A 23,556-nucleotide genomic window follows, 5' to 3' on the forward strand; every position below is an offset into this window, starting at 1 on the left:
ATCGTTCACTGAGCCAGCGCACAGGCTATCGAGCTCTTGGACGCGCATTTTGGACAGCTAGGCTAACACCCAGTGCAATAAGAGGATTAGTGCATCCAAAACATGTGTCCAGCTCATCACATGTAAATGCAGGTAGATCAGGATATTAGCTGTTACACCTGATGCAAAAAAAATCACTGTTCATGTGATGTGCACATTTTAACATGGAAAGACCAGCTCCAGGGCTGGTGTTAAGTCTTTACACGTTCCAAGCCATCTTAAAACAAAAACCCACAAAGCCACAGAAAAGCCCAAAGTACTGCATGAAAAAAAAAAAATGTTGCCGGCAGTCAGGTTAGGGAAATGGACACCCATTAATTGAGCGTCCATTTTCCTAATCGGCGCACATTCACTTCTGGGTGGCTGATGCTATGGATGCGCTAGGGACACACCGTTTATCTCTAGCACTTCCTTTTTAGCACAACCCCTCATTAAATAATGTTTCACATGCCCAGAAGAGGTGGCTGGGCGTACATTAGGAGAGCTCACTCATGAGTGCCAGATTTACATGAACCGATATTGCATCGGCCTGAATGTTAGTAGGAAGACGATGGTCGAGCTAAGCTATAATATTAAATAAGGCTGTTGGAATGGAAGTGAGAAATCATTGAGCTGAATCTTTCAAGAAGAAGACTACCATTTTTAAGATGAATTTTCAAAAGAATTAAGGGAATAGATAGGCCAAATAAAATTTACCAAAGACCAATCTTTTAGGTTCACTAACCATCTTTGGCCAACATTTACAACCAGTAATGGGAAACTCAGTCTTGGCTTGCAGGTTCACTGAAGCAGTCAAAGTTGTTAGCAAAGTTCTCTTGGCAGAGCTATGGGGAAAGCCACAGGAAAAAGCCCTTAGCAAAGGCTCGTTTAATGTTCAACCAGATAATGCCTGTTATCTGATTCCAATGCACAGGAATATTCCCTGGTGGGTTAATGAAGTTCAGAGAGTTGGTTAACAAAACAGGTGCAAGAACAATACTCATTTCATGGCTGGATACAAGTTTTAACCAAGGACATCTTTCACAATTCTGGTATCCAAGGTTGTCCTCTCATTTATAAGGTGATGACAACTCTCTAATATGGAGAAACAGTCACAGTCTCTTCTCTTCTGTTTGAATCACAGTCTCACATGAAATTGCCAAAATCATCACATGATTGCAGACTCCATGTTTATGTTTCTTAGTTCTGCACTTTTTGATTCAATCTGTGTTCATAGCAGTAGGCTTCAAGTTCATAATGCACATCTTTATTTATGATCACTGGTGTTTCCCCCACAGTCATGTTCATTTTCTGTCTGATGGAGCCTTCATGAGCCTGGGGAAAAAGGGGAGATAGATGCCCCTACTGTAGAAATTTATGCAAGCCACAGGGCAACACAGAGGGCAAGCCTCAGAGGGGACTTCCCTTTAGCCATCAAGGCTGCTGAAAGAACTTGTATCACCTGAGCATGCTATCTTGGGTTGGACCTGGAAGCGAGAGGATTGATAATATAATGCATGTAGTTAGCTGTTTTTCAGAGAAAATGAAATAATGTGATGAACATAGGGACTGCTACAGTATTGTATCACTGAGAAGCATCAGTTGCTATAGACAACCAAAAGAATGCTGAACCTGATGAACTTAAATATTCTTTGAAAAGTAAACAAGCTCCAGTATTCTAGGATCCATTCCAAGTCATGAATATAGAAGTAAAAATATGGCTTTGCAAAAAATTTAAACAAAAGCTGCAACAAGCAGAGCAAAGTGTGTCTGATGGCAACAATGAACCCAGAGACATAAAGTGTATGGTCATCTTTGTCAGGAACCCAAACAGATGGAAAAAAACATATGTCAAGTATAAACATTGAACTCCTTGAACAATAACAAATCTGGACAACTATCTCTGATGAGATTCTTGCCTTATAAATTGCAGGCTGCTAGCATCTTTGAAACAGTGGAGGGGGGGGGCAAATTCTAGAGAGTTGACCAGTCTATGCTGAAAAGTCTATTTCCATTTAGCATCCAGAGAGAACAAGGATACACAAAAGAAGAAAGGACTGGGATGTTTAATCAATAAAGTCATCCAATTGGTTGTCAGTCTGCTTGTAACTTGTCACTAACCACTGCGCGGAAACATCTGGTCTCATATAATCAGGTTAAGTGCTCTCTTTCTATTTTTATGCAGCCAGCTATGCTTGTGCTGCTCAGCTGTTTTGCATTGCTCAATGTGTTCTCTTTTCCCTGCCTCGGAGTCCTTACATTTCTGTCTCCCAGATTCAGAAGGCGGTGCAAGCACAGCAGTGCAGATGAAATCTGAAATCATCACTCCAAACAATGATTTCAGTCCCACAACACTTCCTGTCCCAAGGCCATAGATACTCAGCTCCTTGACTGTGCGATCAAAAGAGACAGGATTTAACTACCAGTGATGAAATTGTCCCTTGGGCTAGTGGGATAGGGAGCACGGTTGGATTAAGACAGTGTTTCCCAACCAGTGTGTCTTCGGACCTGATCTGGTGTGCCACAGAAAAGTCACCACTGCCCAATGGTCAGATCCAGGCCAGCAGCTGGACTCTGCTCTCAGCACTTCACAGCAACAAGAGACACCAACTGTGGGTTCTTAAGCTCCTTTCTTAGAACATGTACAGTCATGCTGCCTCTCCTTCTTAGCTACAGCATGAGCCCTGGAGTATAGGAATTAAGTATCATGCAGATTATGGATAGCCAGGCCCCGCTTTATGCAACGCACACATTGCACACAGCACTTCCTAATATTTCCCCTCCTGAGTTTCCTCCTTTGAGTCCTTCCAGCCTCTGTCTTATTCCTTGGCTGAGGAGCAGGCACTGAGCACTAGCTGAGTGCAGGTATCAGCAGCAGCGAAGGCGCTCTGGCAGCCACATGCCTACACTGAGCCAGATGCCTACACCACACCTCCTTTCTCTTGCAGTTGTATGTAAAGGTGCAAGATGTTGCATGCCACACTCAACCAGTATGAAACTCTTCATTGCCCTCTGGACTGGATAATTAAGCAATCATCACTGACAAGGAGAGCATTTCATAGCAATCAATGATGAAGGGGAAAGGGAGCAGCCACATCAAACATTAAGAAATGGAAACCCAGTATTTTGCCATATAAGTTGAACAATTAAATAAAGTAACACAAATCTGACATGTTTTCTCATATTTTTGTAAATGGGTCTCATGCACAAGCCTGTGATGACACATATAGATTTCCTTTTGAATTTTCAGAAGATGTTGGGGGGAGGGTTAAATCACTATTCTCTGTTAGATATAAATGGTGCTAAACAAAACATTTGTCTGATTATCAGAATAGCTGTATGTCCTGTTCTTTTTTCATTATTAGAGCTGCTTCAGTCTTATTTCGCTCACAACTGCCAGAAATATACTTGTACATGCACTCACTTGCCCCTAATAAAAAAAAAAAAAAACAGGAAAGAATTTTTTCTGTTGATAAGGAAATTATTTTCTTTGGAAGCTATAACACCAGAAGATGCTGATTTTGATTGTTCTCCAACAATGTGAAAACATGGTGTATGTAAAATAAAGGTAAGAAGTATTGCCTCTCATTACAGGATTCATCTGGTCAAGGATGATCAACAACCCTAACTTTTGATTAAAACAAAACAGCTCCTCAGACTAGTTAGATTAAAGTATCCGTCTCTCTTCCCCTGAGCCCAGAGTGCTAATATGTGGAGTTCTGAGAAAGAAAACAATATCTGCAAGCCTGTTTTCTCAGTAATTTTACAGACCAATTCTGGCTGCTGAGCTGCCTGCTGGCCCTATCCAGGAGCAGATCCTGGAGCTCTGTTAGCCCCAGCACGTTAGAAAGCCACATAATGCACAACACACTCCACATGATGGCAGAAATAAGGTTTCTTAAAACATTATTCTCTCCTGCAAGGATGTTTAATACAAGGTTGTTGCACTTTTGTGGGAGAACCTTGCAGCCCAAACGATTTTCAGCTCCGCTGTCCAGCATTGTTGCTTTAAAGGGATTTAAAAAACCCAACCCATTAAACTTGCATGCAAAGAGTAATTCTTTTTTTTTTTTTTTTATTCTTTATTTATAGCTTTCAAAATACTGGCAAAACAGCTCAAAAGCAATATTTCAGTATTTTCTGAACACCATACAGTAACAAAGAAATAGCATTTTCAAGGCAAATGAGTGTTAGAAAACCTGCTTTGTCAGTCCATCATAAAGGGGGAGGGGAAGTCCACTTAATGAGAGAAAAAGGAAATAGCATAGGAAAAGCAAAAATCTAGACGGCATGATAAAGGCTGCATTTTCAGCATGCATGTGTACAGCAGCTCAGCAGTGGGTTCTTCAGGAAGCTGAGTTGGTGACGCAGAGACAACTACTTTGTTGATCAAAAGTGCCAATAGTTGAGGTGGATCAAATAAAATATAATGCATACCCTGAAACTTAATATGCTTACAGGGAAAACATAAAACAAAAGAGGCACTCAACTGTTAACACCCAACACCTTAGGCTTCCATAGCAGAAATTGCTGCTTCTTCTTTTGCTTGTTGTGAGCCACATCTGGAAACCTGCCAGTCTTACCATCAACAAAGAAACATCTCTAAATTTAAAGGTTTAAGCAGCCACTCCCTGTTTGAATCCAAGACTAGCTGAATGAACAATCAAAGATGGATACGCTACAGCAGTGTTTACCACAGCACATTGGTGTGCCTTCAGACCTGATCAGGTGTACCACAGAAAAGTCAAAACTTGGGCACCATAGGTCTCGGCCCAGCACGCCCCTGTTTGCCTACTACCCCCCACCCCACCACTACCACAGCACATAAAATAGAGCATGCAATAAGAGTAGGCAGGCAGTCCCTTTGTGGAAAATTCAGACTGCAGATTTATTTTTCAGCCAAAAGTACAAACACATCATAATGCATCCTAACTGACTATCTAAGTTTCGGTTTCCAATATATATTCAGTCAATTAATCAATCAACCTAAATCATCCACTTGCAACCGGCACACCTGCCCGCTGCCATCAACCTGCCAGACTGACCTGGCCAAGACAGGGAGCGCATAGCCTGCCAGACCAACCTGGCTATACCTGTCCATCATTATTTTCAACACTTTATGCACATAGCCTGCCAACCAACCCAGCTGCTTTTCTGCTTGTGTTTACCGTTCTCACAGCCTGCCAGACCGACCCAGCTGTGCTCTTAATTGAATTGACTCAAATTATTTCTACCTCTCTGGTCTAATTCAGGGAGGCCTTAGAATTTTGTTAGGTTCCTGTACATTCGTCCATCAATAATACCGTCATGCCGAACCTGTGATCTGCAACATTTCCTGCCAAGGGATTGTTATGGTTAATGGTGTTTGGGTGGATCCTTGGACCCTGTGGCAGCTGACCACGCCTATGGGGGGCAGTCCCGTGAGGGACCACAGTGTCAGGCTAAACTCCGGACAGACAAACACAGATTTGAATCTTTTATTAAACAGTTTATGGAACCACCAGAGGTGGCAGTAGTGAGTAGTGGTTGTAGAGCCCGGCTGGGCGTGTCTCTCACAGAACACTGAAACAGTGGATCCTCTGTAGAGCAGTGCTGTAGTGGAAAGAGACTGAAAGTTATGAGTACACAATAAGAAGTAAGATGGGAGAATTAGAATGTATAGCAGTGAATGATGACATAGGCTTAATTGTATTTCAGAGACATGGTGGAAGGAGGACAACCAATGGGACAGTGCTATACTGGGGTACAAATTATATCGCAATGACAGAGAGGAGCACCTGGGAGGCGGTGTGGTACTTTATGTCTGGGATGACATAGAGTCCAACAGGATAAACATCCTGCATGAGACTAAATGCACAATTGAATCTTTATGGGTAGAAATCCCTTGTGTGTCGGGGAAGACTATAGTGATAGGGGTATACTATCGTCCACCTGGTCAAGATGGTGAGACTGATAGTGAAATGCTAAGAGAAATTAGGGAAGCTAACCAAATTGGTAGTGCGATAATAATCGGAGACTTCAATTACCCCAATATTGACTGGGTAAATGTATTATCGGTACATGCTAGAGAAATAAAGTTCCTGGATGGAATAAATGATAGCTTTATGAAGCAATTGATTCAGGAACCGACAAGAGAGGGAGCAATTTTAGATCTAATTCTCAGTGGAGGACAGGATTTGGTGAGAGAGGTAACGGTGGTGGGGCCGCTTGGCAATAGTAATCATAATATGATCAAATTTGAATTAATGACTGGAAGGGGGACAGTAAGCAAATCCACGGCTCTCATGTTAAACTTTCAAAAGGGAAACTGTGATAAAATGAGAAAAATTGTAAGAAAAAAACTGATAGGAGCAGCTATAAAGGTAAAAAGTGTGCAAGAGGTGTGGTCATTGTTAAAAAAATACCATCCTAGAAGTACAGTCCAGATGTATTCCACACATTAAGAAAGGTGGAAAGAAGGCAAAACGATTATCAGCATGGTTAAAAGGGGAGGTGAAAGAAGCTATTTTAGCCAAAAGATCTTCATTCAAAAATTGGAAGAAGGATCCAACAGAAGAAAATAGGATAATGCATAAGCGTTGGCAAGTTAAATGTAAGTCATTGATAAGACAGGCTAAGAGAGAATTTGCAAAGAAGTTGGCCATAGAGGCAAAAACTCACAGTAAAACTTTTTTAAAATATATCTGAAGCAGAAAGCCTGTGAGGGAGTCAGTTGGACCATTAGATGATCGAGGGGTTAAAGGGGCACTTAGAGAAGATAAGGCCATCACGGAAAGATTAAATGATTTCTTTGCTTCGGTGTTTACTAAAAAGTATGTTGGGGAGATACCCGTTCCAGAGAAGGTTTTCATGGGTAATGATTCAGATGGACTGAACCAAATCTCGATGAACCTAGAAGATGTGGTAGGCCTGATTGATAAACTGAAGAGTAGTAAATCACCTGACCGGATGGTATACACCCCAGGGTTCTGAAGGAACTAAAAAATGAAATTTCAGACCCATTAGTGAAAATTTGTAACATATCATTAAAATCATCCATTGTACCTGAAGACTGGAGGATAGCTAATGTAACCCCAATATTTAAAAAGGGCACCAGGGGCAATCCGGGAAACTACAGACCGGTTAGCCTGACTTCAATGCCAGGAAAAATAGTGGAAAGTGTTCTAAGCATCAAAATCACAGAACATATAGAAAGACATGATTTAATGGAACTAAGTCAGCCTGGCTTTACCCAAGGCAAGTCTTACCTCACAAATTTGTTGCACTTTTTTGAAGGAGTTAATAAACATGTGGATAAAGGTGAACCAGTAGATGTAGTGTACTTGGATTTTCAGAAGGCGTTTGATAAAGTTCCTCATGAGAGGCTTCTAGGAAAAGTAAAAAGTCATGGTATAGGTGGCGATGTCCTTTCGTGGATTACAAATTGGCTAAAAGACAGGAAACAGAGAGTAGGATTAAATGGACAATTTTCTCAGTGGAAGGGAGTGGGCAGTGGCGTGCCTCAGGGATCTGTCCTGGGACCCTTACTTTTCAATATATTTATAAATGATCTAGAAAGAAATACGACAAGTGAGGTAATCAAATTTGCAGATGATACAAAATTGTTCAGAGTAGTTAAATCACAAGCAGATTGTGATAAATTGCAGGAAGACCTTCTGAGACTGGAAAATTGGGCATTGAAATGGCAGATGAAATTTATTGTGGATAAGTGCAAGGTGATGCATATAGGGAAAAATAACCCATGCTATAGTTACACAATGTTAGGTTCCATATTAGATGCTACCACCCAAGAAAGAGATCTAGGCGTCATAGTGGGATAACACATTGAAATCGTCGATTCAGTGTGCTGCGGCAGTCAAAAAAACAAACAGAATGTTGGGAATTATTAGGAAGGGAATGGTGAATAAAACGGAAAATGTCATAATGCCATAATGTCAGAATGCCTTTGTATTGCTCCATGTGTACAATTCTGGTCGCCACATCTCAAAAAAGATATAATTGCGATGGAGAAGGTACAGAGAAGGGCGACCAAAATGAAAAGGGAATGGAACAGCTCCCCTATGAGGAAAGACTAAAGAGGTTAGGACTTTTCAGCTTGGAGAAGAGACGGTTTGGGGGGGATATGATAGAGGTGTTTAAAATCATGAGAGGTCTAGAACAGGTAGATGTGAATCGGTTATTTAGTCTTTCAGATAATAGAAAGACTAGGGGGCACTCCATGAAGTTATCATGTGGCACATTTAAAACTAATCGGAGAAAGTTCTTCTTTACTCAACGCACAATTAAACTCTGGAATTTGTTGCCAGAGGACATGGTTAGTGCAGTTAGTATAGCTGTGTTTAAAAAAGGATTGGATAAGTTCTTGGAGGTGAAGTCCATTACCTGCTATTAATTAAGTTGACTTAGAAAATAGCCACTGCTATTACTAGCAACAGTAACATGAAATAGACTTAATTTTTGGGTACTTGCCAGGTTTCTTATGGCCTGGATTGGCCACTGTTGGAAACAGGATGCTGGGCTTGATGGACCCTTGGTCTGACCCAGTATGGCATGTTCTTATGTTCTTAAGATAGCATTCTGAGTCCCAAATAGAATTAGGAGAGCTCTGAACAGGGAGAGCAGGCCCTCGAGGAGCGAGTATCTGATCCCTTAGAGCAGAGAGACTCAGTGGTGTTGTACTCACTAGCAGTAGCAGAGATTCCACTAGACGAGAGGTCTGGCACTGGAGCAGAGAGCAGGCCCTCGAGGAGCGAGTACCTGATTCTGGCAAAGCAGTACTGTAGAGAGAGATGTTTTCTGTACTCACTGATGGTGACTGTTAGTTCTTACAAGTAGAAGGGTAGAAGTAGCAGGCAGCAACACAGGGAACATGGGCCCTCGAGGAGTGAGTACCAGTTTCCTGATAGCACCTGAAAGAAGCAGAGAGGCCCCCGAGGAGCGGGAACCCCGCTAGCGACCCCGAAGGGTAGTAAGAGTTCCAGGTAGAGCTGGAGTGGCAGTGTAGCTTAGGAACGGAGAGCGAATCCCATCCGTACGAGTCCTGTTGCTAACTCAACGAGCTAGCAAATACTGTAGGCAGATATACCCTGGAGTCCTGGCGTCAGAACAGGGGGACATCCCCGAGGTTCGCGCCAACATGAAGATAAAGATGAGGGCGGCGTGCACACGCGCGCCCTAGAGGTACCTTGAAGGAGAATGGCGGGAGGCAGCACCAAAGCCTGTCCAGAGACGCCGGAGAGAACAGCAAGCAGACACCGTGGCAGCCATCAGTCCAAGGTGAGCGTGAGGAGCCGCAAGTAGAGAGAGGTAGGCGGGGTGAAGCCGTCGAAGACCGACGGACGCAACAGGGATAGGACAACACCCTTGCTTATCTTATCTTCCCCATGCACTGCAGCTGAAATTCCTGGTATGTAGAGCTGCCTGCACTGCATCCTGCAAGGTGCACACTAGGATGTCTGTAGCAGTAACCAAGAGATGCACGCCTTCTGGCCTGTACCGCTCCAGGCAATCCTCCTAATCAAATTATGTCTCAGGGCCACCACCTGGATTGAAGCAAATTTGTAAATTCCCAGTAAAAAATCTTTTTCTCCTTGCATGGATTTGGCATTCCTTACCTGAAATGTGCACCCTGGGCCATTTAAAATCTAAATATAACTTCCTCATTGCTACTGTGCAGCTTTAGGATCTGGGTATTCACGAGGCTATGGGCCCATTGCAGGTGAAGATACCAAGGTTTAAGTGGCCTTCTTCAGGTGCAGTGGCAGCCCTTGAGCTCTCTTTTGGCAGTGCATGCCCACCCTTACAGTTAGCATATGTGTGCTTGAACTTGCAGGCATGCCACCATTGTTGAACTACCGACAGGGTGTCTTGGCAGTTGCTGCTCGAGGGCCCAGCATAGGAGAGAATTCATGCTGCTCCATCTCATAATCCTCAGGCACTAGCTGGTGCATCCCAGCCAGACTTGACCCTGACTGAAAGGACTGTGGCCACTGTGGAGTCATCTCACTGAGCCATAGGGTCTATATCCCTGATTTGCTACAAGCTAGTTTCTTTCTCAAATTTCCGTCATAATTTAACCAGGCCTAATCGACGTAGGTTCTGTGGGCTCTAATTAAGTCAGCATACCTCTATAGACCTGCAAGCAAATCAAGCCTCCTTTCCCCAGTAATGCTGGCCATGATGTGAAACCCCAGAATCCAGTTATTTATAGATCTGGACACTTACTGCTTTTTTTTTTTTTTTTTTGTCTTTCAGTTTTTCTTTGCCTGCCTCCTTGGGATCCCTCAACAGCTTAAACACATCCTCATATTTACCCTTCCATATCTTTCACTTCATCTTATCTAGGATGTGGACCCCAAGGGATGCTATTGGATACAAACCCATGCTTCTGTTCCTCCAATATGCAGGCCTGACCCCGATGCCACCCACCGGTGCTAGGCTGCTATCAGCTGTAGCTTCAAATTCAGAATCGGATGCTGAACCACTAGTGCTGGAGGACTCTGACCCCGAGAAATCCAAGACATTGAATGCTCCTCTAACCTGCTTTCTCTCCATTGACAATCCTCCCCTACCTTTGGCTAACTGGCCCAGCTTTGCTTCTACCTGCACCATTATCTGCTGCTCGATGCTGGATTGCTTCAGCCTATTTGGGAGTGGATTGCTACACACTCACTGTCCCTGCTCCATATCCCCCGGCTTCCGGGCGGTGGCACCGGCCTAGCAATGCTACGAAGGAAAATGCAGCCCACAACTCCCGCCGGGAAGTAGGCCCAAGCCCAGATACCTCGCAGGGGCTCAGCAGAGACATTCTCGGGGAGACATGAACTTTGGAATTTGCCCTTGAAATGACCAAGAGCTTAATTTGCCAGCAAGACCCATGTTGTGATGTTTGACCATAAGCAAGCACGGCCTCATGGCGAGGCTCCTTAATGCCCCCAAACACAGGGGGACTGCATTGATAATGTACCTTGTAAAACGTCAGATGGTACAAGAAGTTAAGAGAACTTTCCTTTTGGCTGGATCTGCAAAACCAGTTTTCCCCACACATTGTCACCCCTTGTATGGCGATATCGCAAACCTCCAACTCCCAGAACTCAAACAACAACAACCCTGTGTAACCCTTAGCAGGATTTTAACCCCAAGGGCACACAAACTAATTTATTTATCTTCAGAGGCTATTCTGGTTAGCTTATTCCATCCAGTGCTTTACTCTTTATCACTGGGGGTATCCTTTTTATGGGGGTAAACTCTCGCTTGTGGCCCAGATGATGTTAGGTTGCTCCCAGCGTACGTGTATACTGTAGGTGCTTCTCAGGAGGCGAAAGGCCGTAATGAATAGGCAGGACCAGGTATGGGTATTAAAATAAAAGTTTACTGATTGTAAATCATTAAATTAAAGTCCATTGTCCAGAAGTGTGAATTTGCATCTGAATGATGGTACATCAATGATTTTTCTCTGCAGGTAGGTGTCCTTTAATCAGACCTCTGGGTAGAGCCCATGGTGATAGCTAATGTGCAAACTCTCCCAGTGGCTATCCGGGAATCCTAGTGGAGGGGTCCCCAACCTTACTGCAACCAACCTACCGTAGTTCATCTTCTTCCTTGGACACCCAGTCTATCCTGGTCCCTTGGTTTGTGGAGATCCGATTGGGGGTCTCCTGTTCTTGTTCTTCCATCTTAGTTGTTTTCCTTGATAGACTTCTCTTGGGGAAAAGTTAATGGGATCAGACTAGTTCTAAGCACTGCAATCCCAGTGGGGATGGAGGATCCAAAAGCCTCCCCACTCTGCTCAAGTCTAAAAAATACTTTTTAAAGTTATATTAGATACATCTTCTGCCTTCACTGTCTCTTGCAACAGGATCCATCACCAGTGCTTGCCTATCTAGGGTTTAGAGAAGGCTCACAGGTCTTTGGTCCCCTGCAGAGAGCCCTTTCACCTCAACTCAGGCTTAAAAATCTCTCTCTGTGAATTAGTAGGAGAAGGACCCTCTCTCAGGAAGTACACGATGAGGTATCACTTCTAAATGAAACTCCATTTGGGTGAAGCTAGGAGGCCATACCACTTTTCAGCTGCTTTCTCAAGCTGATTCCACAGTGTCTTAAAATTACTGGGCTAAATAATGTTCAGGCATCCAATCCAGACCCTCCAGGTGGGAGGGACTGAGGTGTATGGATGGCTTCTTACTAGGATATTCTAATGCAGGCACAGTGATACCTGGTGGTCAGACAGGGGGAGGGTCGGGGGGGGGGGGGGGGGGTCTGCTACACCTATATCAAAAGGAAGTACTGCCAATATTCCACCAGGGCACCTAGAACACCAATATAAACGATACTGCTATTGATCCCTACCCAGAAACAAACTACACACTAACAGAATACCTCACTTTAGTTAGGCATGTTGAATACAGACCCTATCACAAATATAAACCGAAATCCATACTAGTGCAAAAGAAAGAGAATCGCCTTGGTTTGTTGTACAAAGCTGAACTATCATTTAGATAAAACTAAATTTTATCTAAATTATAGTTTAGATAAAATTTTTCCTTTGCCCCATTTTCATCAGCCTTTCACAGGGAGAGAACCCCCCCCCCCCAGCACATGCATGATGAGCACTTCATGAAACTCCACAATTAAGAAGCAAACCAGTCTCTCTGTTCCAGTTCCTCATCTCCCCATCACTACCCGAAATGCCAGAGCCCACATTTCCTGACACAGAAAATCCACTTCCTCTGCAAAAAAAGGGGAAAGTTGTCCCGCAGAGTACCGAGCCCCACTCTACTGCATGCTGCTTTCCCAGCTCAACACGTCAGCAGACACCTCTGCCAGCAAATCTTCTCCCCTACCCCAGTCTCACCCAGCCTACAGAGTCTGCACAGGGCTCCTCTAGTACTAGTAACTTCACTCTACCTCTGACCAGTAATATAACTACTAGTACAAAGAAATACACCTTTCTGCATTGGGGGCTAATAGCCAAGGCCTTTGGGGGCTAATAGCCAAGGCCTTCATTAGCATGGAATATCTATGTGAAGGTGCTAAGCAGCATGCACAATTTTACTCACTTTTTTTTTTTTTTTACAAGAACTTCTTGCTGCATTGGGAGTGTGGTTTGCAAACAAAAGTTGTGCACAGAACTGCAGATAGAACTATACTGCACCATATTACATAGCTCTTAGATTGTAAGCTGTTTGGGGTGGCAGGAATTTATTGTACTTGCATATTAATAATGTTATAAGCCACCTTGATTATTATTTGAAAAGGGGCACTAACAATCCAAAATATGATTGCACTTTCATGACTTCCATTAACCATTCATGGTACACCTATTTGGCTTAGCAGTTTTATCTCACACAACACTGTACACGCTATCAATACCATGGAAAAAATGATAATAAATGGCAAATACAACATTTGCATACATAACGTAGGCAAGAAACTAATTCCTCTGTGAAGGCTTCTAAATATTGTGAATTCTACATAAAAACAAGCATCTCACCATTGGAACGCTTGGAGATTACAAGAGATTAACACAGCAACACTAGGACACTGATCAGCAATCCTTTGTGACCCTCCGTCACAGCAGCCCACAGCAGCTGTTCACAGCACACGAGAGGACCAGACTCCCCCGTCTCGAGCTCCAAAAAAAAAAAAAAAGATAAAAATAAATAGCAATGGAAGACCCGAGCTGATTGCAAACACACACCCTGCTCTGGAGGTGGAGAGTAATTGGCCCATAGCAACCACCTTCCCCACTCCGCGAGAGTCCAACACTGCCAAAGGCGGCACAAGCAAACCTAGCCTTCATCTTTGCGTTTAAAGAACAACATCATTAACACCAAACATCTTAATGTGCAGAAACCAGAAACAGCCAATTCCTTCAGCTTGCAGCAGAGGAACAGGGTAGCCAGATGCCAAAAATGTTTATAGCCCAATCGGTCACCAAATCTAGCCCAAAAATAGCCCAAAACTCAAAAGTTGTAAAAATAATTTTTATTATGCACAATTGTACAAAAATTCCTGGCCCACTGTAATGAGCTTGCACATTTCTGTTCCCTTTCTTGTTTTGAAATTAGGAAGAGACACTGACAGGACTTTCAGTGCTTCCCTATCTCTTCTTTTGGCCATACCAGTCTCCTCCATGGATGCTGGGATGCCAGACATTTTTATTCAGGTAGGGGTGCTTTGGATTTGAAAAGCTTGGGAATCACTAGCAGGCGACGGAGCGCACTGTTAGCCTGCTCTTGGACACGCGTTTTCCCTTACCTCTTATTCAGTAAGGGCCTAATACCTAATAGGGCCATCAACATGCAAATGCATGTTGATGGCCCTATTAGGTATGCACGCGGGATACAGAAAGTAAAATGTGCAGCCAAGCTGCACATTTTACTTTCAGAAATTAGCGCCGACCCAAAGGTAGGCGCTAATTTCTTCCGGCACTGGGAAAGTGCACAGAAAAGCAGTAAAAACTGCTTTTCTGTGCACCCTCCGACTTAATATCATGGCGATATTAAGTCAAAGGTCCCGAAGAGTAAAAAAAGTAAAAAAAAAAATTTTTGAATTTGGCCCGCGGCTATCGGGCCGAAAACCGGACGCTCAATTTTGCTGGCGTCCGGTTTCCGAGCCCGTGGCTGTCAGCGGGCTCGAGAACCAACACCAGAAAAATTGAGCGTCGGCTGTCAAACCTGCTGACAGCCGCCACTCCGGGTCAAAAGGAGGCGCTAGGGACGCGCTAGTGTCCCTAGCGCCTCCTTTTGCCCGATTCTACCGCACCACCTCATTTGCATACTGTATCACGCGCACCGGCAAGTGGCCGGTGCTCGCGCCGGGAGAACGAGCATTCGTCCGCTCTCCCGCGTTTTTACTCACATTTAAATCTAACACTAATGAAAGCATTAACTATTGCGCCCCCCCCCCCCCCCCCCCCGTTCAGAGATGGCAAAACGTTCCTGGGGCCAGTGCCAGTATTAGTTTATGGGGTTGAATCATGGTGTGTGGTGACTTGTAGTTAGGATTCATGCACAGAAAAAAAAACATGTTTTTGAGTATAAAACCTATTTTTACACATATTAACCAATTTTTTGCACATATTTTCATATTAGCACACTTTTCTTTTAACTTCCAGTGCATTGGCATATCATTAGTTTATTGCATTGGGAGCAAATTCTTTTTAATCCATGTCCACATAAATTCAGTGCGTATGTTTTATTCAAGTTTTATTTCAGCCAGCCCATTTGGCTTAGAGGTTCTGAAAAAAGGTGGTGGTGGGGGCTGGGTTTTTTTTTGTTTTTGTTTGTTTGTTGGTTGGTTTTGTTTTTACAAAAGTGCATGGCTCTAGATTTCATAATTTGTCTGTTACAATGTGTGCATGTATTCCTCTGTCAAAAGTTTTGAAAAACAACCACAAAAAGGCTCCAGGTTATAAACAAAGAGAGAGTTGATTTTAACTGTGAAATATTCTAGCCTGTGAAGACTGGAGGTTTGGCTAATGTTTTGTATTAGAATGTCCAAGGAAAGGTAAGCGAAGCCTTGGTTTCTAGTTACAGCCTGTAAATATTTTGTCATGGGTTTTCTGGGGCCGGTATAGTAGAAGCTAATTTATGCTACACTGAAGTAGTTGCATTTCTTTAGTTTTGTCACAATTAAAGCACCAGCTACAAGGACCCATGGCTTGCTTTGCTTTTCCCACTGTTGTGGCTCACAGCCATTTTCTCTGCTGCATGCATTAGAAAACGAGTCTGATCAATGAATTTCAAATACCTTTTAAGAATCATGTGCCTCTCTCTCACCCAAAGTGCTCTAACTGCTAAAGTGGGTTTGTTGCTGCGTGAAGGAGGTGGAGGTGAATGGGTTATTTTGTAAGCTTGAGGGCGGAAGACTGCTTTAAAAAGGGAAAGTCGAAACAGCTGTCAAAAACCATCTTTTCACACTAACATTGGGTTTTAGTCCATATTAGAACTGTAATAAATCGTGCCTGGCCTTGTGACTGCAGCTCTTCCTCTATCCCTCATACCCTGGAGCTCATTCAGGGCAGGGATTTTTAAGACTTCTGTCTTATGGAGCGGGTCGGGTCATCTTAACGAGAAGCCTTCAGTAGAAGACTCTTTTCCCTTCTTTCAGTGCACAGAACGGAAGAAAGACCGAGCCCTCTCCCCGGTGGTGCGAGCTTTCCTCAGGCAGCCCTGCAGAGGTGAATCGCTGCACTGCTCACCAGGCTGAATGGCTGTCAAGGGATCTGAATGCGTGCTAGGGGTGTGCATGCAACATATTGGCAATCTGCAACGTATATGCCATATTCGTTGTATTCGTGGGGGGTCACGAAACATATGGTGAACCCCCGCGAATACAACGTATCACTAACAAATAAACCCCCACCCTCCTGACTCCCCCAAGACTTGCCAAAAGTCCCTGGTGGTCCAGCGGGGGTCCTGGAGCGATCTCCTGCACTTGGGCTGTCGGCTGCCAGTATTCAAAATGGTGCCGATAGCCTTTGCCCTTACTATGTCACAGGGGCTACCGGTGCCATTGGTCGGCTCCTGTCACATGTAGGAGCAATGGACGGCCGGCGCCATCTTGTGCTCCTACCATGTGACAGGGGCTGACCAATGACACCGGTAGCCCCTGTGACATAGTAAGGGCAAAGGCTATCGGCGCCATTTTGAATACTGGCAGCTGACGGCCCGCGTGCAGGATATGGCTCCAGGACCCCCGCTGAACCACCAGGGACTTTTGGCAAGTCTTGGGGGGACCCCCCCCCAGGGGCTACTGATGCCATTGGTCGGCCCCTGTCACATGGTAGGAGCACAAGATGGTGCCGTCGTCCATTGCTCCTACCATGTGACAGGTGCTGACCAATGGCACCAATAGCCCCTGTGACATAGTAAGGGCAAAGGCTATTGGTGCCATTTTGAATACCGGCAGCTGACGGCCCGAGTGCAGGAGATCGCTCCAGGACCCCCGCTGGACCACCAGGGACTTTTGGCAAGTCTTGGGGGGGTCAGGAGGGTGGGGGGGGTTGTAATTAATTAAATTTAAAGGGTTGGGATGGGGGTTTTTTTGGGAAACGAATATATATGTAACTAATGAACAGATCGGGGTCCCCCGAGAACAGATGCAACGGATTTGGGTCCCGACGAATACAAATACCGAATGGGACGAATACGTCCCTGCTGCACATCCCTAACGCGTGCTGGAAAACAAGGCAAATGACAATGCACAAATGTCACCGCCTAGTGTCTCGAGCATTCTAGGCCACGGTCATATGCCCCACCTCCGGCAAGACACCCAAAAGGATGCACACGTAAAAAAAAGTAGCCCAAAATCCCACACCCATAAAAATGAAAAGGTTTCCCGCACATGCTCATTGAAAGGTAGCCCAGTTGGGCGAGAAAACTGCCCATCTGGCAACACTGCAGAAAAAGAAGAAGCCACCGTAGAAGTGGTTCCTCTTTATGCCGCTCCAAGGCCGCCCGTCCTCTATTCTCAGCATGTCAGCAGATGTGTCAAGGAGGCAGCCCTGCTCCCAGCCTAATCCCTGCTTACTGTGTAGAGCTGGTCACATGGCCACGTTATGGCGTCATGGCTAAAACCAGTGAGGCTCCTCCACTTCCTGATGCTCAGATCCAGGCCAGCACCTGGGCTTTGCTCTCAGCACTTGCAACAACAAGAGAATCCAGTGGTGGATCTTGAATATATAGGACCGCCTTTCTGTGAACATGTGTAACTAGGAAGAATCTAGTTACAATATAAGAACATAAGAACATACCATACTGGGTCAGCCTAAGGGTCCATAAAGCCCAGCATCCTGTTTTCAACAGTGGCCAATCCAGGCCATAAGAACCTGGCAAGTACCCAAAAACTAAGTCTATTCCATGTTACCGTTGCTAGTAATAGCAGTGGCTATTTTCTAAGTCAACTTAATTAATAGCAGGTAATGGACTTCTCCTCCAAGAACTTATCCAATCCTTTTTTAAACACAGCTATACTAACTGCACTAACCAAATCCTCTGGCAACAAATTCCAGAGTTTAACTGTGCGTTGAGTAAAAAAGAACTTTCTCCGATTCGTTTTAAATGTACCCCATGCTAACTTCATGGAGTGCCCCTTAGTCTTTCTATTATCCAAAAGAGTAAATAACCGATTCACATCTACCCGTTCTAGACCTCTCATGATTTTAAACACCTCTATCATATCCCCCCTCAGCCGTCTCTTCTCCAAGCTGAAAAGTCTTAACCTCTTTAGTCTTTCCTCATAGGGGAGCTGTTCCATTCCCCTTATCATTTTGGTAGCCCTTCTCTGTACCTTCTCCATCGCAATTATATCATAAGCTTTTTGTGAATTGTTTGGATACCATCAAAGATTGGTTGAATAGCAGAGGGCTATTGTTAAATGTTAAGAAGACAAAAATCCTCTGGGTGTTGCGCCCGTCGGTCACAGATGGCTCAACCTTTGCTGCTTACCTCTTTTTGCCCTGCAGCTCCAAATCTAGGGAGGATGGCCGCCTCGGTTTCTGCACACTGCCCTCCATGGCGTTCCCGGGATGATGCTGGCGCTCCCAGCAGCCATCTTACTTCTGGGGTGACCTAGGGGACACGCACACGCGCCTGCTCCCGTCTTAACCAAGTCATGGCAGGAACCTCAGGGGCGTCCCCACCACATGACGTCACGGCCTATGTGTACATAATCTCATTGGGCCAGCATACCATCGAGTTAGTAAGGATTCCTGTTCTGCTCAATTCCGCCATTCTGGGACTTCGCTTCACTGTTCCTGCGTTCCTGTCTGAGTGATCTAGGTACCCGCTCCTCGGGGGCCTTGCTGCACTCAGGGCTATCCACTCCTCGGAGAGACACCTTACTTGCCTCACTTCTTTAATCCAGTGAGTCTCTTCCTGTTTCCACAGATGACCCTTCAGTGCTCCTGTACCTCGGGTCTCCACGGAGCCTACCACTATAGCTGGCTATTCTGTTCAGAGTGAGTACTGGATCTGCTCTACAACTTCCTCCTTCTTTTCTGTGTGGATTCTCGGGTAACCCCGCTCTGCGGACCACTACCGGATCCACACTGTCTTGGGCAAACGTCTACCACCAGCCTCCGGCCTACCCCGCTCTGCGGACCGCTACCTGAGACAGCCTGCACAAGTCTCTATGAGAGAAGGTATTCCCCAGATTACCCCGCGCTGCGGACCACTACTGGGACAACCTACACAAGCTTCATCTAAAGGAAGTATTCCCCAGCTTACCCAGCAGTTCGGGTCACTACCGGAGAGACCAGCTTACAGGTCATCTACTCTGGACTGAGTCTATTAACCCGCTCCTTGGGTTATCTTGCTGTATAATAAACTACTGCCTCTGGTGTCCATCACTGCTGAGACCCCACCTGTCGTGGTGAGTCCCCACAGGGCTCCTCCCTGTGGGTGGAGTCAGCTCTTGCCATGGCCCAAGGGCCCACTAACCAGTTCTAAACACACAGAACGTAACACTGGGTTAGTAAACTGATTCGTGATATTAGCCAGATGAATATTAAGTATCACAATGAAGTGTTAACATCGCACACTGGGGTTCAGAGCCTAGATGTATTTTTAGACTCACAATTATCTTTTAAGTCTAAGGTACAATATCTTGTTAAGTGCTATTTATATAAGTTAAAAATACTTAAACCACTGAGATATTTTTTGAAGCCTGAATTGTTTAGAACTGTTTTGCAGTGATTGGTCTGGGGGAATTTGGACTACTTTTGTTGTCTATTGGTTGGCCTTCTGACCAAACTTCTTTGGGCCTTATAGTTGGTTCAACATGCCGCAGCTAGACTAGTAAGTGGTGTTGGCCATTTTAACAATATTTCCCTTATTCTTTTCTATTTGCATTGGTTGCTATTATGTTGGAGGTACCAATTTAGAATTTTAGTTGTTTTACTAAGCTCCTGTATGCACAGACAGGGTGTATGTTGACACACCAATTAAATTGGTATGTTCCAGCTCGAGATCTGAGGTCAGTTGGGTAATTTGTATTGAGCTTACTGGCTGAAGACCTATATAAATTACAGACCTCTCATAAGCGAGCGTTTTTATATATTGGTCCTAGTTTATGGAAAGATCTTCCTTTTAGGAAGATGGTTAAGACTCATTATATTGAGATGGCATTTAAATAGTACTTAATGTATTTTTTATTGTATTTATGCTTTATAAAATGATTGTATTGGTTTTGTTTGTACTGATATTGTGGATGTATCTTATGTAATCTGTACTGGATGAACTAAAGGAAGTTGTGGAATATAAAAAATGTTAAAATATATAAATGAGCCCCAGAGTGCAGTAATTAATGGGTAACATGCATGACATGGATAACCGGGCCTTCGTTTGTACAGCACTGTCTCATATTCCCGCTCCTGAACCTCCTCCTTTGAATCCTTCCAGCCTCTGTCTCATCTCCAAGATGTGGTTAGTCCAGAAGATGTGGTTAGTGCAGAAGATGTGGTTAGTGCAGTTAGTATAGCTGTGTTTAAAAAAGGCTTGGATAAGTTCTTGAAGGAGAAGTCCATTACCTGCTATTAATTAAGTTGACTTAGATAATAACCACCGCTATTACTAGCAACAGTAACATGTAATAGACTTAGTTTTTGGGTACTTGCCAGGTTCTCATGGCCTGGATTGGGCACTGTTAGAAACAGGATGCTGGGCTTGATGGATCCTTGGTCTGACCCAGTATGGCATGTTCTTATGTTCTTATGTTCTTATGTTCTTATGTCCAAGCTGAGTGGGGCAAGGGGAGTGTGTACTGAGCATCTGGATGTGACTCACTGAATGTTGGGGGCAGCAGCAGTGAAAGAGCTCTGGCAGCCACATGCAACAGCCAAGGTAACTAACTGACAGGGTCATTCATCAAATGCATTAGGGCGTTATTGCCCTAACGCCCTTGATAACACCATAACGCATGAGTTATTTTTCGCATTGCACGATGTGTATACAAATTCTGAAAATGGAGTCAAAGGGGAGGAGTTTGGGCAGGGTTTATGAAAATGAGGGGTGTTTAACATTGCTTGCAATAGCATAACAAATGTTTTAATACTGGAGAGAGAGAGAGAGAGAGAGAGAGAGAGCAAGCAAGCACCTCTGGGGTGGCACACATATTTGTCATCTATTTATACCACTATAGGAGGATCATCTAGTAACTCGAGGTAAGATTTTGGTGGTGGTCTAGGGTTTGGGGACAGTTTTACATGCACAGTCAGATGTCCACAGCACAGTACACATCAGTGAAGATTTGATGTGATTTGGAATGAAGAAAGGTACACAAAGATGAGATTTCTACAATGTTCTCTTGCTCTAGCTTGATAGCACCCAGGTAGAGAGTGCATCCCCCCAACCCTATACCACCATCAAAACCTCACCTCAAGTTATTAAATGACCCTCCTACAGTGGTATAAATAATTGACTAATATGAGAGCCTTATAAAGAGTCTCTCTCTCTTTCTCAGCAATTATCCTAATCATGCCCCCTTTTTTTTTTATCACAGGTGTTATTCATGTGAAATTTATAGCATTTTGATGACTCTAAGGGTGAGCCGGTTGTCTGCACCACACTGACCTTTCTCTTAACCTGCACTTGTAGGCTGAGGGAGCTGTTCCATCATGACGGGTTTATACATATTTCTGCCCCCTCTCTCCCTTTGTTTTAAAATTTGGAAGAGAGCCTGGTGGCTTTCCATGCTCCCTTAGCTTTTCTTTTGGATGTATAGTCGTCGTCCCCCCCCATGTCTACACTGCCTGCTTCATGGAGAATGGTGTGGCACATGATTTTTTTTTGTTAATGCAGCTGTGCCTTGGGCTTGAAAAGGTTTGGGAACACTGTGCTACAGCATCTACATCTGACCTCTCAAGAAAACCAGTTAAATCAGACTACCAAGAGACAGCTGAGAGTGCTGACCCTCCAAAACTTTCTTTTTACCAGGGGGAAGGTAATATGTTTTTGAGAGAGGAGGAAATGATGCTATAAGCAACTTTTACACCTCAAGCTCATATCTTTGAAAGATATCATATGCTGAAAAAGAAAACAAATTAGCAAATTTGATCAGGTGCAGTTTTGTGCCACCTGATCAAAATGCTCCCAATTTGCAGCCTTGCTGTGTAAGCTTATCCTTAACCAAACCGAGTAATTAAAATTCAAGCTTCTGTTATCTACCATCATACAAAATAATTTCTCCCAGTTCTGTTATCTGAATTTTAAGCAAAGTAGATTCTGAAGCTATCACATCCAACTGATTTCATAACTATTGAATTGACCACAGAGAGCTGCATTGAAGCTATAGCTTTCCATATTGTTTCCAGGTTAAAAGCTCCAGGGCACTTCAATCAATGCAAGCCTGCTTGAGACACCTGCAGACTTCCTAGGTGAACAATGTTTTTGAGCTGTGCCTCCCCACTTTACATTCATGCAATTTATGGTTGCCCCAGATGGGTTACTACATATATATATATATATATATATATATATATATATATATATATATATATATACACACACACACACACACACTCACTCACACACTCTCTCTCTGCCAGGCAGTGAAAGGAGCAAACACACACACACATACATATATTTTATTTATTTATTATTTATTTATTTAGGGCTTTTTTATACCGACACTCATGATACCAATCATATCATATCAGTTTACAATAAACAGCAGTGCAATAACATTAACATCAACGTGAACAATAGGCGAAGAGTGAAAAAGTGAATAAAAGTTACAATAAAACAGGGGCACTTGAACTGGGAGGAGGAAAAGCCAGAGTCATGGCTAACATAGAAATAAATAATATCTAGTCTCAGAAATAAATAATATCAAGTCATATACTTAGGACTATAATAATCACTTGTACTCAGGACTGAATATTATCAAATATATAAATAATATCCTATACTCAGGGCTGTAAAATATCAAATGTTCCTGACTAAATAGTATTAGTTCATAAAACTCGGGACTGATTAATATAACGTCAGAAGCCATGTCAGGGATGGGGAACGTCGAATGGCGGACCAAGGTGAGTTATTGCGGTTGGGGTGGTCATAGATCAGGGAAGGCTTGTCGAAATAGCCAAGTCTTGAGTTTCTTTTTGAATGTCTGCGTGCAAGGTTCTTGTCTAAGGTCTGGGGGCATGGTATTCCAGATGGTTGGCGCTGCTGTCGAGAAGGCTCGATCTTTGGTGGATGAGAGGTGTGTGAATTTGGCTGGTGGGGTGTGTAGCGAACCTTTGTATGCTTCTCTGATGGGTCTGGAAGAGAGGTGTAGCGTGGGTAGTGTAAATCGATGGGTGTTCTGTTGTAAATAGCTTTATGGATGATAGTGAGGCACTTGTATAGCATTCTGAAGTTTACTGGGAGCCAATGAAGGTTTTTCAGGATAGGTGTGATGTGGTCTCTTCTGTTGGAGTTTGTTAAAATTCTGGCGGCCGAATTTTGTAGCATCTGGAGCGGTTTGGTGGAGGAAGCGGGAAGGCCTAGCAGAATGGAATTGCAGTAATCTAATTTGGAGAATATAATGGCCTGG

Source organism: Rhinatrema bivittatum, chromosome 10 (assembly GCF_901001135.1).
Source record: "Rhinatrema bivittatum chromosome 10, aRhiBiv1.1, whole genome shotgun sequence".
NCBI lineage: Eukaryota > Metazoa > Chordata > Amphibia > Gymnophiona > Rhinatrematidae > Rhinatrema > Rhinatrema bivittatum.